The sequence below is a fragment of the Wolffia australiana genome, chromosome 2 (genome assembly GCF_029677425.1).
Source record: "Wolffia australiana isolate 7733 chromosome 2, ASM2967742v1".
Classification (NCBI taxonomy): Eukaryota; Viridiplantae; Streptophyta; class Magnoliopsida; order Alismatales; family Araceae; genus Wolffia; species Wolffia australiana.
This window is the reverse complement of record NC_135836.1, coordinates 22,878,410-22,895,784: the sequence shown is the minus strand read 5'-3', so window position 1 is coordinate 22,895,784 and position 17,375 is coordinate 22,878,410. Positions and strand designations below refer to the sequence as shown.

The 17,375-nt window shown below is 49.7% G+C and overlaps 1 long non-coding RNA gene across 1 annotated transcript; it reads right to left on the bottom strand.

Moving 5' to 3' along the window:
• Window positions 1-7,063: 7,063 nt before the first annotated feature.
• Window positions 7,064-16,688, bottom strand: LOC144700137 (uncharacterized). Its single transcript, XR_013580673.1, has 3 exons — window positions 14,227-16,688; window positions 14,013-14,151; window positions 7,064-7,745 (listed from the first exon to the last, which is right to left on the bottom strand). It is a non-coding gene; the product is annotated as an uncharacterized LOC144700137 (long non-coding RNA).
• Between the last annotated feature and the right edge of the window lie 687 nt (window positions 16,689-17,375).

Sequence of the window (17,375 nt, the reverse complement as noted above, 5' to 3'; positions counted from 1 at the left end):
AATACTCAAGTATAAACTCTGGTAAATGATCTTCAGTACAAATGATAGAGTTTTCTTTAAAAGTCTCGGTGCAGCAAATCTTCAGTAAGGACTTCCTTTACTGAGGATTTGCCTTTGCCCTTTGAGGCAATTTCACAAACACCCAGCGGGTGTTTGTGCACACGGGAGCACCTGCGCGTGGCTGCTACTGGCGGCGTGTGCGCGCAGGCAGCGCTGCTGCGCGGCGTGCCTCGCGCCGCGCTGCTGCAGTTTGCGGCGGTGCTAACCGCTGCAGCCAGCGATTGCAGCGAAGGCTGCTTGGCGTCGCACTATGCTGCCGCGGCGGCGTTTCTTGCGCAGCAGCTTTGGGTGCTTTGGCGATCTTTGATGCAGCTTGAAGGCTCTTAGCGCGAGTCTTGGCTGCGTGTGAGAATTTCTAGTGCAAATTCAGTGGAGAACTGTAGATTTTTTAGGGAAACAAGAAGTAGGATGAATTGAACAACCAAAAAAAACTGTAGATTAACTAAAACATAAACAACTCTGGTAGGAAAATGCTGAAGAACCTTGCAGGTTGCTTCAAGCCCAACTGAGATTGTCCAAGAGGGAGAAGAATACAATTTCTGAACCCGACTCAATCACACCAACCTTGTGTCACGTCCCTTCCGGCATGTTGGTGATCTTCTTGCTCAAATATGCTTCAGCTTGCTTCTCCTCCCAGCTCCAATGCTCATCAGCCCTTGGAGGGTCTGCAGAACTCCTTCTCCAAGCCTTAGCCTCTTTGGAGAGAAATTCTGGACAACCTAAAAATGAACTCTTAAGAGAGTATTTATAGGTTTCTCTTAAAACATGTCTTGGGGGCATTTTCGGAATTTTCTTCTTCCTGATTTCTCGCCAGCTCCTCCTGGTTAGTTTCGTCTCTCGTTGGCTGCCTTAATCCATTTCTGAACTTACTAATCAAAAATGTCAGATATAATCCACTTGATTCGCAGAATCAAGTGGTTTTATAAAAATTATAAACAATGCATATGAATGACAGCCAACATGACTTAAATGGATATAATAGATGCTTTTATGCTAAAAAATTTCTAAACATTTGAGGACGTATTAAGAGTCATCAACCTTCACCTAAACCTACGTCATTAGGCCTGTGCATTCTCTATGGGCGCCAATTTGAGAAGGAGATAGTTAGTGAAGTGTCTATTTGTCTAGCCATGATCCTCGATCATTCCTCTAAAAATCCACATCCTCACCACCAGAGGTTTCCCAATTGCCAGCTGAATTTGAGAGAGTCTTCCCGGAGGCTTTACCCAATGATCTACCACCTATGCGTGAAATTCAGCATGCCATCGATTTCATTCCTAGACCATCCTTGCCAAATCTTCCCCATTATCGTATGGATCCCACGCAATATAAGGAACTTCACCGTCAAGTCCAAGAGCTCTTGGACAAGGGATTTTTTTAGCAGAGCCTTAGCACATGCGCCATACCTCCATTGCTGACTCCCAAAAAGGATGATACTTGGCGCATGTGTATTGATTGTCGAGCCATTAATAAGATCACCGTTATGATGGGGGACCCTCGCATCAACAATGACACAAGACGAGCTCTACCACATCGTGCAGCTCGTGCCAACGTCCGCGACCCCAGATTAAAATTCCGGCATGAAGACCCGTGTAAGTTTCTTCATTACTATAGTTTTTGATTTTGATGAACAATTGGATTGCGTCGTTGTATTGGGCCTCATCCATTATTTCCTTTTCGTCAATGTAATGCTTGTAAAGAGGAGGACCTCGTCTCGCGGCGGTTTCCTCCTCCATGAACGCCCACTTGGTACCCATCCTCCCTATATAAGGGGATGGCATGCCCAAGTGAACGACAGACTTGTGAAACTTGAAACCTGAATGTTCTTCTTCGTTCTTTCTTTCGTTGTTGCGATAGATGGTTAGTTCGACATGGAGTTAGGATCATTGAGATCGTGTTCATTGTCGTCGTGCCATTACACACGTCGAGATATCTCTGTGTCGCGTTCGATCGACGATTTGCTACTAGCCCTTCATTCCCTAGGAGGATCTAGTCCAAGACTTGTCTTTCTTGGCGGTTATTCATCAAGAAATGCCAAAAGACCTTGCAGAAGCCTGACTTGCTATACCATCATCACTGGGTCGAGCCGCCTCGTGGCCCACTGCTGATTGTCGTGCGCCGTCTTGCCACAAGGTCCGCACGACGAGCGCCGTACATCACGCCGCCGAGTCCACATCCGCACGATGGTGTTCCCGGGGTTGCCTGTGCCGCGCCTGGCCCATTCTAGCGTCAAGTGCGCCTTGCGCCAGCCGAGTGTCCAACCTTTGCATGATGCCCTACCGCGCTCACGCACCAACTACGCCTCGAATCAGCACGGCCCCATACGCGTTCGCATCTCCTCTGCCCGTGCGCTTTGTTTCCAGCATGCAACCGCCAGCTGCGCCCCTTGGCGCCGCTCGTGGCCGCGGTCCAATCGCCCGCGTGTGATAGCGCCCTTGTCTCTGACGAGTTCCCTGCCAAATACGCCCCTGGGCTTGTCACTGCCCGCCTTGCCGCTAGAATACAGCGCATCTCCAACATCTCCTGTCATCCACGCGTCACCAAGCTTCTTGTTGTGCCGTATCAAGGTGTGTTCTTCCTGAGTTGTCTCTACGAGGTGTACATCCCAGGTTCTGTCCTTTGCTCTTTCCCCATTTCTGTCATTATTATTACTTCTTGCGGTGCCGTCGTCCCCTATCGTATTCCTCTACCGATATATTGTTGAAATTGCTGAGTAGGAAATCCACCTTTGTCGAGAGATAGGATATTCTTGCGATAGATGATTATACTTCTTATAGTCAAGGTGCAACTCCCACAGGCCATAAAATGCCTCTCTCAACGTCATTTCCAATTGACTCCACGCGTCATCTGGAGTCGTTCCTGATCTGTTTCTTTCTGAGAGTTGATTGTGTCTTTCTTCCTAAGTTGACTGATGCGAAACGCCGACGGCCGGGATCGAGCGGTGCGTTTCACGTCACAGGAATAATGATGATATGATGCAAACACAATGAGATTTTATGATCGAGCAGTTAAGACACAAGGAGATAACGCGATGGACGGTGACGATCACCAAATAGATTGATCCGAAAGTCAGACTCCCAATGACCCTCAAGACCACTAGATGTCTGAGGCGAGAGGCGTCTAACGGCCCTGATAAGTTGAATTTAAAAATCAAGTGACAGACTGTTTACCTCAAGAAAGTCCCGCTCCCACAACAGTGGCTTGTTCCTAATCCGTCGTCGAGTGATGAGTGGCGGCAGAGGATGCGATAGCGGAGGACGGCACTGGAATAGGTAATAATACTGGTTAAGGAGGGAGAGGGGACGAGCTGACCTTAACATATGTAGTCCACAGCGTATCGAAGATGGGCGTCGAGATAGCGTTCGGGGCGGATTCATCTTGTCGTGGCGGAATGCGGGAGGATCAGCGTGGCTTGGCGCAAGTGACGAGCGGCACCGGTCGCAACTGGCAGTGGCGGTGGCGCGAGCCGCGGTACAGGGCAGAAACGGCGGCGCAGGGGTTGATGGCGGGCGAAGCCTCGGCGCGGCATGGAGCCACGAGTGCGGCAGAACCGTGGCGATTGGCGGACCAGCGGCGGCGCGAACTCGCGGGCGGTCGAATCACGGCTGGCGCGAGTCGCGGCGCGCGTGGCGCGCGAGTCGCGGCGCGGAATGGGTCCTGGCGCGGCGTGGGGTCGCACGGCACAAGCGGGTCCCAGCGCGGGCGATGATGCGAGGTGGTCGGGAATCGGGGTTCGGGCGGGCGGCAATGGGAGAAGTGGCGGTCGAATCAAGAAAAGGGGAAGCCAAAGGGTGATGCAAGAATGGGGTGGTTATGGTCAAAACGATGGAAGATGGTGGGAATGGTCAAGAACGATGAGGGTGAAGAGGAAGATTCAAAAAATGATGGGGAAAGGAGGGTGGGCGATCAAGAAAGGCAAGAGGAGGCGGTTGGGAATCAAGCGATGGGGAAAAGAGGGTGGGCGATCAAGAGAGGCAAGAGGAGGCGGTTGGGAATCAAGAAATGAAGGGGAAAGGAGGGTGGGCGATCAAGAAAGGCAGGGTAGGGGGAGGGCGATCAAGAAAGGCAAGAAGAGGTGGTTGGGCGATCAAGAAGGGCAGGGGAAGGGGAAAGAGCGATCAAGAAAGGGTAGGGGAAGCGGTTGGGCGATCAAGAATTTCAAGAAAATGGGAATGAGAATGGGTGGCATTCAAGAATCGGGGAAAGATCAAGAAATGGGGTTAGATGATCAAGAAGCGGTGAAGGGTGGCGTCCAAGGAAATGTGGCGAGATGGGCTGGATGAAGGAGAAGGGGTGGATGGGTAGAGCCAAGAACCTGGCGTGGTGAGTTCTTGGTGGGTCGCGGGTGGTGCTCCTCGTTGGAGATGATTTCCCGAATGCAGCGCGCCGTAGTCGTCGCGAACCTTCGAGGGCGCCTAGAGTGATCTCGATGGGTGCTCTCTCAATTCTTGATTTCAACAGCTTCTTGAAAATCTTCAGCGTGCGGAGTGATCTCGGCCAGTGCGGTTGAACACGTCACGCCGGAGTGATCTCGACGGACAAGACGTGGGCTCTACTCCTCGGATTGGTCTCGACGAAGAGGTGGGGCTAGCCAAACCCCCTACGCTACGACTACGATAGGGGGAAGATTCTTGAAACAATTTCAATTCAAAAACTTCCAAGTAGTCCCTTGGGCATGCCCTCCTTATATAGGGAGGAGGGTGCCAAGGAGGCGTGGGAGAGGTTGAACCGTCATGAGACGTGGTTCGACCTCTCCTTACAAAATCAAAATACAATCTTAAAATGAAAATAAAGACGACGATGGGCCCTACGATACTGGCCCAATCCATAATTCGAAATGCAAAGAAAATACACATAGAAAAAACATAAATTGTTCGAACCTACCCGGAGTACTTAAACCCCGGGTTGCGGACGTCGGCACGAGCTGTCCGACGTGGCTGCTGGCGAGTCGTCGTCGATCATTCGGCTGATGTCGTCGTCGTCATCAGGTCGTCATCGGGACGATGGTCCTCCATCATTGACCATCCCATTATTGCCCAACTAGAGTTTTCTAAAATCTGCATAAGTCATATCGGATATTACCCATTAACTCACTTTATTGTGACGTAATACGTGCCGTCGATCCGGGCTGAGAACGTATTACATCATATTGGTATCAGAGCCGACCATGTTAGCACTTGCTTAACACGGTCAGTAACATATTATTTAAAATTTTATTTCAACTACGCACGTCATATTTTGAAATTCATTTGCACGTCTTAGTACGTCATCGCATTTCATAACATCATATAGATATACACCTGTAGTCAAATTCTAAGCGACGTTGACCATAGGATGGTTCATACGCGAGCCCAGTCGCTGAACGTCGACGTGGTAGAGCATGAAGAGGATCATGAATATGATCCCACTGTAGGAGATCTTCTTCTTGAAGATCCCTTGGATACAGAGTATCATGAGGAAGTATTAGAGAATGAGAACGTAACTTTACCTCCTCCTCTGGTTAGAGAAGTTGTTACTCAGGTTCCCACTCCAAACAGTGGGACAACAAATCCCGCCCAAGGTGCTAGATCTGAAGGTCGGATGTCCCTCACTGCACTTCCTATCCCTAGAGCCCCGTCAAATGGGCACATGACTACCAGCTTGACGAGCAACGTCCCTCAGTGCCCTGGCAAAGCTCCTATGCCAAGCACTCCCATTCTGGCTCCACCCAAGGTCATTCCAAGACCTCCAGCATCGCGTCCATAGGGTGAGCAGACCTACCAACCGCGTCACTAAAAGCAACGAAGCTGGGAGAATCAACGAAGGAGATCGCCACCACCCCAGGGGTATCGCAACCAACGATACCATGAAGACCGTTCCTATCCTTGTGATAGAAATTATTACCCCATGGAGGCTAGAGCACCTCCTTAGTATGATCGACTGGGACAGCATTACCGGGTAACCGCTATGCCAACACAACCCACTGCGCCATATGCGCAGAGTTATCCCGTAGCACCGAATGGAATAGCTTATAGTAACTGATCTCGACCTAACCCTGCAGTCCATTATGGACTCAACCAGGGCCCTCCTCCATATTATAGCTCAGAACCTATACCCGCACAGGCCAATTATGGAGCACCACCTCCACCTCCCGTAGTACCACAACAGTATCCTGCAAAGTATGCTCAAGCCCCTCAGCCCACGTACCACTTAGACACCCCAAACCAATCTATCCAACCTACCACTTATGTGCATCTGCCTTATCAGGGACACGTCAACCAAACAGTACCCCAAGCACCAAGAGCACCATACCAACCCTACGAGTACGCCAACGACGAAGTCTCTTATCCTCAATCGGCCCCTCCGGTTGCTCCTGTCCTGCACCAGTTAGGCCATGTAGGCCCGCGTGAAGTTCCCCGACCACCACCTGCCCGTCACAATGAGGACGAAAGAGAAAGACGAAGAGAGGCGCATCTCGCCATGATTCAGAAAAGCGTACGCATAGAAGTACCAATTTTTTAAGGATCACGGAATCTGAAGGACTATTCGGATTGAGAATCAGATCTGGAAATTTATTTCCAATGGTACGAGATGGATGATGTCTATGTGTATCCTACGCTGAAGCTCATCTAGGAGGGCAAGCTAAAATTTACTGGAAGAATGAAAAGGAAGCTGCCCGACGTCGCGGAGATCCGCCCATTACATGGGACGAGATGTCCCAAAATCCCTAGTACTGTGGACTTAGCTTATAGTCTAGTTGAGAGTAACAAATGCTCTCCTCAAGATGTAGTTACGTCGACCCTAGTTGCACCCCGAATGAGTGCTACCAACTCATCCACGAGTACGACTTCTCAAACTACATCCGGATCAAACCGAGGAGTTAACGCAACATCGTGTCTAGCTACTCCAACTCCAACTCCGGTCACCACTCCAACGTGATGGCGAAGCCCTCAACTATCCAAGTTTTTTTTTCCTAGATTAAGCTAAAGTTTCATTTTTTTATTAGGGTTTCCTTGTACTTCATGGGCCTACATATAGGACCCTTATGTTAAAGAAGAGACAAGTCTATCTTTGTGATAAAAAATTTTTTGGAAAGAGAGGTTTTGGGAAAGAGAGTTGAAGAAGGCGGCGCTGTCGCCGCTAGTTCCCTCCGACCCCTCTGGCGCGCGCTCCTCGAAGCCCCCGAGCCCCATGCCACACACGCGCCACAAGTCGCGCATCCCGCGCGCCCGTCCCGCACCACACGCTCCCACTCGGTGCCGCCGCATGCCCGAGCCACACTCTCGCACGCCCAATCCACGCCCACGCGCACTCCGCGTCGATGTCGCCCGCTCGCCATGAAACATGCCACCACGCGCCCTGAAGCTGTGCCGCCATGCGCCATCAGTCGCGCCGCCTTCGCGCCCTGAAGTCGCACCGTCGCACCTCCGATCCTGCACCGCCGTGCACCAAGAAACATGCCACCGTGAGCGCCCTGAAGCCCGCTGCCACATGCCATGAACTATGCCGCCACGTGCCCCCGTCCTGCGCCGCCGCGCTCCTAGACAGGTGCCAACCCTGTGCCCTGAGCCGCACCGCCCGCGTCTCCGAATTGCGGTAGCCCAAGCGTCACGGCGCTGCGCCGCGCATAGCCGCGGCGCATCATGCCCAGCCGCGTCGCGCCCAACGCCGCGCCGCCCCAAGCCGCATCGCGCCGCGCCAAGCCGCTGATAAACTCAAATAAGGGTAGTCATTTCCATGCATTATTCATATTAAATATCCTAAAAGTAAGTACAACATTGCCAAAAATGCTTATTTTGCATAGTAATGAGATCATGCCTTTTCACTTTCCCAATGATTAAAAAGCTTACATTTTCTACTTAACGAATGATTCCATCAACGCTTTGACATGCATTTCACAAGTTACACATTTTGGGATTTACCTTTAAGAGGATTCGAGGGATATTTCTAACCCCCACTTGACTCGTGTAGTCAAGTGGGATATGAATCTAACGATTTCCCTAGTGTGTTGGCTCTTCAGGTCAAGGTTGACTTTTGATGGTCATAAGATTACAAAATTTTATGGGGAAGTCAAGACAAGAGTCTTGAGGCTTGGGACAAAATTTCAAGTCAAAAGGAGCAATGAAGAAAAAGATGCATGCTAACTAGTGGAGTTGACTCAATCAATAGGCTTGGTATAAAGGAGCTTGAAGGAGACCTTCTAGAACATCCTTGGAGGCTTCCAGGTTGATCAAGGCACATGAGGGTGACTCCAGCTGGCAGATCCTGGTTGGAGGAGAGCCCAGGGTTGAGATTCAGCCCAGGATTCATGAGGTGGAACCCATCCATCCATCCATTCAAGCTCAAATCCAAGGGCTAGGGATGAGTTGTAACTAACTCTAACAAACTCTTTCTTTTCCCTTCCCATTGGTTAGAATCTAGTTGGTTGGGGTCTGATCACCTGGATTGAGGACTCAAGAACTCAATCCTGGACATTCATCCATGATCCAACAACCAAGAATGGCTGGAACAAACACATGTACCCCTATAAAAGGGCCCCCCTCACCTTCCTTGAGGGCATCCAAGAATTGAGTATTGTCTTCTTCACTTTCTTTCTTTCTTGAGCTTGTTCCTGGGTCCACCTTCATTCAGAAGGTGCAAGGAGTCTTCTAGAAGCGTCCTGGATCTTGAAGGCACTTGGTAGGGAGCTGGAGCAACAACCTTGGGCCCTTTGGGGTGTGACAAAAAGGTTACGTTATTCTTCTCACCCTATCTCCTTTTAGAAATCCCTTAAGCTTCTTGGCTATCCTTAGGCAGATAGCCAACGTCTCAAGCTTTCCAACGCCTACTCACACGTGTCAAACCGATATCTAGAGCTCCAGATAGTGTTTTTTTGGTCCACCGCACTTGAGAGGACCTCCGCGCGCGCGACCAGCGGCGGAGCGGCGAAGCCCAGCGCACAAACAGCGGCGGAAGCGCCCAAGCTTGTGCGCTATCTCTCTCTTCCTCTTATTTTCTCACTCAATTAAATTCAGAATTTTTTATCTCTCTCTAGAGACGATAAAAAATTCTGAAAAAATTCTCAAAAATTATTCTCAATCTAAACTTTGTACGGAAATTGTTTCAGACTTGGTAAAATTCATATCATCCTGCTTAATTGAACACTAACCTTCCTAATCACTAAAAACATTACAAAAAAGGTTTATATGAATCTTGAACTTGCACTACTAATTGAAATTCATCCTAACTAGCTACCAAGCTCCCTGAGGGATCGACCCTTACTAAAATACTACTAGTAAGGAAATAAAATTGTTGATTGGTACTTAACTATCCTTACAAACGACTTAAGATCAAATTTTACCCCTTAGTTCGGACCAATCAGCCGTGTCGCGCCCAGCGCAGCAACGCGCCCAGCCGCGTCGCGCCCAGCGCTTCGCCGCGCCAAGCCATGTTGCACCCAGCGCGGCGTTGTGCCCCAGCCGCACAATGCCTCATCCGCGCCGCGCCCAAGCCGCGCTGTGGACGTCCAGTCCAATGGGCCAGAGCCCATTGGGCCGGTGCCACTATCCAGGCGCATGAGGCCCAAACGGACGGCCCGGCTTCCGCAACCCAAGGCACCTCATCACGCGCCCCGATGCACCATTATCGCCTCCTATAGCGTCGTGAAGTCAAGCCGCCTGCACGCGCCCCGCGATGCCACGTCAGCCCTAGCCGACGGAGGCACGCATCCCGAGATGATGCCCGTCACCCCTAAGCCCATTAGTGGGTCTAATTTGTTGGGCCGCGGCCGATCCCGTTGGCCCAATACGACCCAAATCCCAGGCTCGTCATGCTAACTGCGGCCCAATGCCGCGGCCCAATACCACGTTTGCCTGCAGCCCAGACCGCAGCCTAGCCACGATCCAGCCCGTGGCTCAAGCAAGCCGCCACCGCCGCTCGCCGTGGCCGCCGCCGCCGCCACCGCTCACCACTGCTGCCACCATCTCTGGCCGTCACTACAGCCATTGCTCGCCGCTCGCCGCTGCCGCCGCCGCCACCGCCGCCCACAACTGCCCCCGTCGCTCGGCGCTGCTGCCACCTTTGGCCGCCATTGCCGCCATCGCTCGCCGCTCGCCGCCGTTGCCGGCCGCCACTGTCGCCGCTGCTTGCCACCGTTGCTTGCCACCGTCGCTTGCCGCTCGCCACTGTCGCTCGTCGCTCACCGCCATCGCTCACCGCTGCCAACGCCACCGCTCACCACCGCCACCGCCGCTACTCAGCGTCGCCATCACTGTCGCTGGCACCGCCACCTCTGGCCACCACCACTGTCGCCGCTCTATGTGTACGCTTTTCTGAATCATGGCGCAATGTGCCTCTCATCGTCTTTCTCCTTCATCATCATTGTGACGAGCAGGTGGTGGTCGAGGAACTTCCCGTGGGCCTACGTGGCCTAACTGATCAGGGATAGGAGCAACCGGAGGAACCGGTTGGGGACAGTAAGCTCCGTCTTCAGCGTACCCGTTAGGTGGATATGGTGCTCTCGGTGCTTGGGGTACGGTTTGGTTGACATGTCCCTGAGAAGGTGGAGGCATATACGTGGTAGGTTGGTTGGGTTCATTTTGGGCGCCTAAGTGGTACATGGGTGAGGTGCCGGAGGATACTTTACAGGATACTATTGTGGTACTACCGGTGGTGGAGGTGGTGCTCCATAGTGGGCTGGTACAGGTGCGGGTGCTGAACTATAATAGGGAGGAGGGCCCTGGTTAAGTCCATAATGGACCGATTTGGGTCAAGGTCCATTGTTGTAACCTACTCAATTCGTTGCTACGGGGTAATTCTGTGCATACGGCGTAGTGGGGTGTGTCGGCATAGTGGTTACTCCACAATGCTGGCTTAGTCGTTAATACTGAGGAGGCATCCTTGCATCCACGGGATTATAATTCCTATCGCGTGGATAGGAGCGGTCTTCATGGTATCGCTGGTTGCGATACCATTCGGATGGTGGCGATCTTCATTGGTTCTCCCAGCTCCGTTGGTTTCTCCTTGCCAATTAGAGGTATGCTGGCCATAAGGACGCAGCCCCGCGGGTCTTGGAGCAACTTGTGATGGAGCCGGAGCAGGACTACTTGGCATAGGAGCCTTGCCAGGGCGCTGAGGGACGTCGTTCACCGAACTGGTAGTCATGTGCCCATTTGACGGGGCTCTAGGGGTAGGCGACGTGGTGACAGAAATCCGATTGTCGGATCTAGCACGTAGGGCAGGAATCATTGTCCCACTGTTTGGAATGCGGACCCAAGTAACGGGTTCTCTAACCAGAGGAGGAGGAGGTAGAGTTACCTCCTGAGTCTCTAATAATTCCTCACGGTCTTGCATATCTAATGGATCTTCGGAAGGAAGATCTCCTATGGTGGGATCAAATTCACGATCCTCATCATGTTCTACCACCCCGGTGTTCTGCATTTTAGCTCGCATACGAACCATCCTATGGTCAACTTTACTTAGAATCAGCTACGGGTATCTAACTATATGATGATATGGAGTGAAATGACTTGTTATAGATGCAAATGAATCTCAAAATATGACGTGCGTAATTGAAATTAAATTTCAAATGATATGCTACCGACCGTGTTAAGCCAATGTTAACATGACCGGCTCTGATACCAATATGATGTAATACGTTGGCAGCCAAGATCGACGGCAGATATTACGTCACAACAATGCGAGTTGATGGGTAATGTTTGAGATGAAATATGCAAAATTTAGAAAAAACTCTATTTCAGCAATAATGGGGGGGTCAACTGAAGAAGAAAGACACAATAAATCCTCAAGGAAGAGAACAAGTCAGGATAGTTTCTAGATGACCCGCGGAGTCAATTGGAATGATGACGTCGAGAGAGGCGTTTTACAGCCCGTTGGAGTTGCACCTTTACTATCAGAAATATAATCGTCTATCGTAAGAATGTCCTATCTCTCAAGAGATGGTGGCTAGCCTATCCAGCAATTTAATAGAGGCAGTAGAGGAAATGTGATGTAATACGACGTCGGCCGGGATCGATCGGCTCGTATTACGTCACAGGAATTATGATGCGAGGACGTGAGATGTAATTCAATGCACGCGAAAATAGCGGATGAGCAGTAGAGGGAATCGGCGGATAATGGTGTTGACCGTCCCGGTCAATGAGAGAAGAATGATCCCTAGATCAAACTCCCAATGACCCGCGAAATCAACTAGACGTCTAGACAATGAGGGGCGTATGACGGCCCTGGAGTGTTCGGCGTCTAGGCCAAAGAATATCCGTCAACCTCAAGAATTCCTACACTCGACGACGGTGGCTATCCTTTCTGTGAATTGTAATGAAAATAATGGCAGAGGATGCGATAGCGGAAGACGAGACTGGAAAAGATAATAATGCTGGTAAACGGAGGGGAGACGAGACTTACCTTAAGTCCCGCTAATCCACGACGTCAAATCTCGTTCTGGCAGGTGATGTGGTGTAGATGGTAACACGTCGGTCGACGACTCTGGCGAGATCGCTCGGACGTCGGACCGATGAGCGCAGGAGGTGATCAAGTCAACCGACCTTGGGACCACGACAAAGGAAATGGCAACAGACGGGCATGCGCAGAGGTGTTTGGTGCGAGCGCGCACGGGCTGGCGCGAGGAGCACGAAGCGCGCACCGGCGAGCAGATGCACCGCGCAGTGGTCGCAGGCAAGGGCGCGTGGATGCCTGCAGCGGCGTGCGGAGAGGCGCGCGGGAGGGGAACCCTCTCGCGCGGACGCCGGGCGATGAACGGTGGAAGGGTGATTGAGCGGGAGGCGAGGGCGAGGGGCCAAGAATCGAGAGGAAAGAATTGTCGGAGAATTGAGGGTTCAAGAATGGTAATGGGGAAGGGTCAAGAACGAGATGGGGAAAGGACCAAGAACGAGATGGGACGGATGAAGAACGAGATGGAAGGATCAAGAACGAGATGGGAAGGGTCAAGAACGAGATGGGGAGTGTTCAAGAATGTGGAGGGGCGGATCAAGAACGAGATGGGGGGGGTTCAAGAACGTGAAGGGACGGATCAAGAACGAGATGGGTAGGTTCAAGAACGTGATGGGAAGGATCAAGAACGAGATGGGGAGGGTTCAAGAATGTGGAGGGGCGGATCAAGAGCGAGATGGGGTTCAAGAATGTGAAGGGACAGATCAAGAAGTTCAAGAAAATGGGTGGGGCGTGGTAGAATCAAGAAAGCAGGCGAGGAAGGAATCAAGAAAACGTGGGGGAGGGGAAAGAGGGGAAATTCAAGAAATGTGGGAGGGTGTTCAAGAACGGTGGTGGGGTGGATCAAGAACGAAGAGAAGGGGGGTGTATGGATCAGGAATGGTGGAAGGGTGGAAAAAGGTACCAAGAAATGGCTTTCTTGAACTGTAACAACCAAGAACCCTCCAAGAAAGAGGAGTTCTTGATGGATCTGGGGTGTGCTCCCTCAGCGGAGCAGATTTCCCCGGTTGATGGCGTGTCGGCGACGCTTCTTGAATCTCCCAAGACCCCCGGAGTAATCTCGACGAAGGCCTCTTTCGATTCTTGATGGCGGGGGCTTCTTGAAACTCTTTCCTCGCACCGGAGTGATCTCGATGGTGAGCTTTAACACGTCTCCCTCGGAGTGATCTCGACGGGAGAGATGTGGGCTCTACCCACGGAGTGATCTCGACGTGGGGTGGGGCTAGCCAAACCCCCTACACTACTCTCTACGATAGGGGGGGAGACGAATTGTGAATAAACTTTTCAACAATGACTCCAAAGTGTGCCCTGGGCATGCCATCCCCTTATATAGTGAGGATGGGTGCCAAGTGAACGTGGGAGAGGACGAACCATCACAAGACGTGGTTCGGCCTCTCCTTACAAATTCAAAATACAAACATAAAAAGTAAAAATGACGAGGACAGGGCCCAACAACATTGGCCTAGTCCACGAATCCGAAAATACAAACACATGAAAATGAGCATAAGTAAAAAGATAAAAGTTCTTACACGTCGTACTTAAGCCCCAGGTGGCGAGCGTCGGCGCGAGCTGCTCGGCGTGGCTGACGACCTCCCGTCGCGTCATCCTCGAGATGGTTCTTCGTCATCGTGGCGTCATCCTCGAGATGGTCCTCCATCAAAATGATAGCTGGTGACGGCACTCTAAGACGTAAGATTACTGAGAAAGTAAAGGGGAAATGAGACGTAACCTGATGGCAATTACTCTGTGTGGACGACGTCAGTGTGCAAGACAGTCCGTGCGTGGTGATGACAAGTGGTCCGATCAGAAGGGGCTCAAGGGCGCTGGGCGCGGGTAGCGATCGAGAAGATGGCGCAGCACTTGGGGTCACTATGGACGCTGAGGCGTGCGGGCGATGAATAGGCCGTAGAGCACTGGCGCTAGCTGGTGACAAATGACGTGCACAATGGGCTGGTTAGTGCAGACTACGGTGGGCTTGGGTGTGCGGTACCGCCGAGAGACGCCGGTCAGCGCGGGCGCACGGGCGGGGCAATGCTTCGCTGAGAGAAGGATGCTACAGATGCGGGGTATGGCAGCCGTTGGCGCGGCAAGGCGCTGCGTGGCAGCGCCTAAGGGGGGCGGTCAGCGCGGTGCACGGGCAGGGCAATGCACCACCGAGAGGATGCACTGGCCGGGGCAGGATGTGGTCGGCGTGTGGCGAGATAGAGCTTCGAGTGACAGCATCGAGGAATGCCGGCAGCATGGGACATTGTAGAACAACGCCGGGCGGCAAGATCCGTCAATGGTGATGCAGCAATTCAACTTCTCCCATGCTTTATTGGCTTTCTTGACGAATAACTGCCAAGAAGCTAATTCTTGAAACTGATTCTCCAAGAAACGAGAGCCTTGGTAACTACTGTCAATCAGACGTGATACGGAGTGATCTCACTGTGTGTATCTGAACGACGATTATGAACACGATCTCTAAGATACGATTTCTAGGACGATCTAACTATCTCTCAAGAACGCATTGAAAGAAGGAAAGAATAACATTCAGATCTCAAATTTCAGCAAGTCTGTCTATCACTTGGGCATGCCATCCCCTTATATAGGGAGGATGGGTGCCAAGTGGTCGTTCATGGAGGAGGAAACCGTCACAAGATGAGGTCCTCCTCTTTACACGCATTACATTGACGAAAAGGAAATAATGGACGAGGCCCAGTACAACAGCCCAATCCAATTGTCCAGCAAAATTACAAACTAGAACAAAGTAGTGAGGAAAACATACGCGGGTCTTTCTAAATTTGTGGATTGGGCCTCGTCCACGTTATTAATATTTCTTGTTGTCACCGTTGTCTAGAGAAAGGACCTCATCTTACAATGGTTTCTTCGTCTAGAGTCATTCACTTGGCACCTATCCTCCCTATATAAGGGGATAGCATGCCCAAGACTAGGTAGGATTTTGAACAATTGAAAGTTGAAAGTTAATCTTCTTTGTTTTTAGATAGAGTTAGGTAGCATTAAGCGTTTAGATCGTGGATATCGTGGGTTCATCTTCGTCATCGCCTTCCACGTCCAGATCATTCCGTGGCGTGTGATAAGCTCGAAAATTATGTTTATATATGTCGTTATTTAGGGGTTTTCCGAACTTAATCACTAAAAATTATATGTCCCTTAATGCGCAAGTAAGGGGTCGAACCCTAGGGAGGCGGTGGTGATATTCAAATTTCTGTCTAATTAGGGTTTTAGAATTTGACACCTAAATGAAATGATGTTTAACTATTTATTTAAATGCAAATACTTGTAATTATGAACTAAAATTATATCTTTTTTGAAATTAAATGATTTTGTTAATTCTCTGTTATTAATTAACAGAGATTCCAAAGTCACTTAACCTTATCTTTTTATTTGATTTAAAGTCTTTGATTGTTTTGGTTATATAATTTTTTTGTTCATTTAAATGAATTTCAGATCTATTTCTAAAATAGGTTTAACTCTAATTTAGTGTATTTCTTTAATTCGTTTTCTTTATCAGGTGCTTTACTATTTTTAAAGAATAAAAAGAACTAATACTTATGCTATTATTAAGAGCATTTTTATATATTTTTATTTTATCCCATTTGATTCTAAATTGTAGATATGTCCTAAAACAGCAAATCGTGAATACGATTCACGATTTGCTTATTCAAGAAGAACGGAATCGTGAATCTAATTCACGATTTATGCGATTCAAGCAACAGGTAGGGTTCGAATCAGAAATTTTATACGCAATTAATGCTAAATGATTTTAAACCGAACTAAAATTCAGGAGCTGAATGACTAAAATCAGAACAGATAAAAAAACGACGGCGAGCATAAACTGAGTGCAAATTTCAGAAAACTAAGTATGAAGTAAGGTGCAAAAATCAAACACGGATAAACCTAGAGGTACCAGAAAGAGCAGAGAATCGATACAGGCGAGCTTCGAGCAACGAACGCCGAATATTTTCCTCCAATTTTGGCTTGAAATTCCGGAAATTTGCGGCGACGGATCTGCGAATTTCGTCCACGAATCGAGCTTCAAACTCTTCTTGGGTGATCCTTGAGACTTCAAGGAGGCTAGGGGATCCTTCCTTGAGCTTTAAAAATCAAGAACGAAATTTAATCTCCGATTTTCATCCTTTTATCGCCGCGGAATCGGAAAAACTTGTTCTTCCGATTCTGTTATTTTCTTTCTGTTCTTCGCGTTGCACGCATAGCGTACAACGCAGCGGCATTCGCTGTTTTGTATGGGTTTTGATGCGCGCGCACCGCACTTCGTGCGTGTGCTTTGCACAGGAGAAAACCTGCCCAGCGCTTCGCATGTGCTTAACTCGCTGCGTCGCACGCAGCGAGCTAAGACGCATGCAATTGGTCAGCATGCGGTTGCGTGTGGTGCGCGACACGCAGAGCGCTATGTATGTGCGTGTCGTGCACTGAAGGCGCTAGGGCCACTTCGAATAGGCCTATGCACCGCTACGTGCAGTACGCCTTTGCGTGCGTTCTGCGGGTGTTAAAAGAGACCGTTAGCACTCAAACCGGCCCACTAAGGGCCGGTTTTAATTAAAAAAAGTTTTTTAAAACTTTTTTTAATAAAATAACACATAAAATAAATTGTAAAAATCCTTTTAAATGCATAAAAAAAACTATTTTATTCTTTTCGAAAAGGCCTTTAATTGTTACCTTCTTTTTCTTTATAGAAATAGGCCAATTAAATCATTTAAATTGTTCTCATCATCATTTTAAATCATTTAAATGTGTAAATTGACCTAAATATTGATAAAAGGTACTATTTAACTTGAAATTGGAGCAATTTATTATTTTTGCCCAAAATGATGATAACATGCATTAAAATTCCACGTTTTATGCATTAAAAGCCCTAAAAATATGATGAA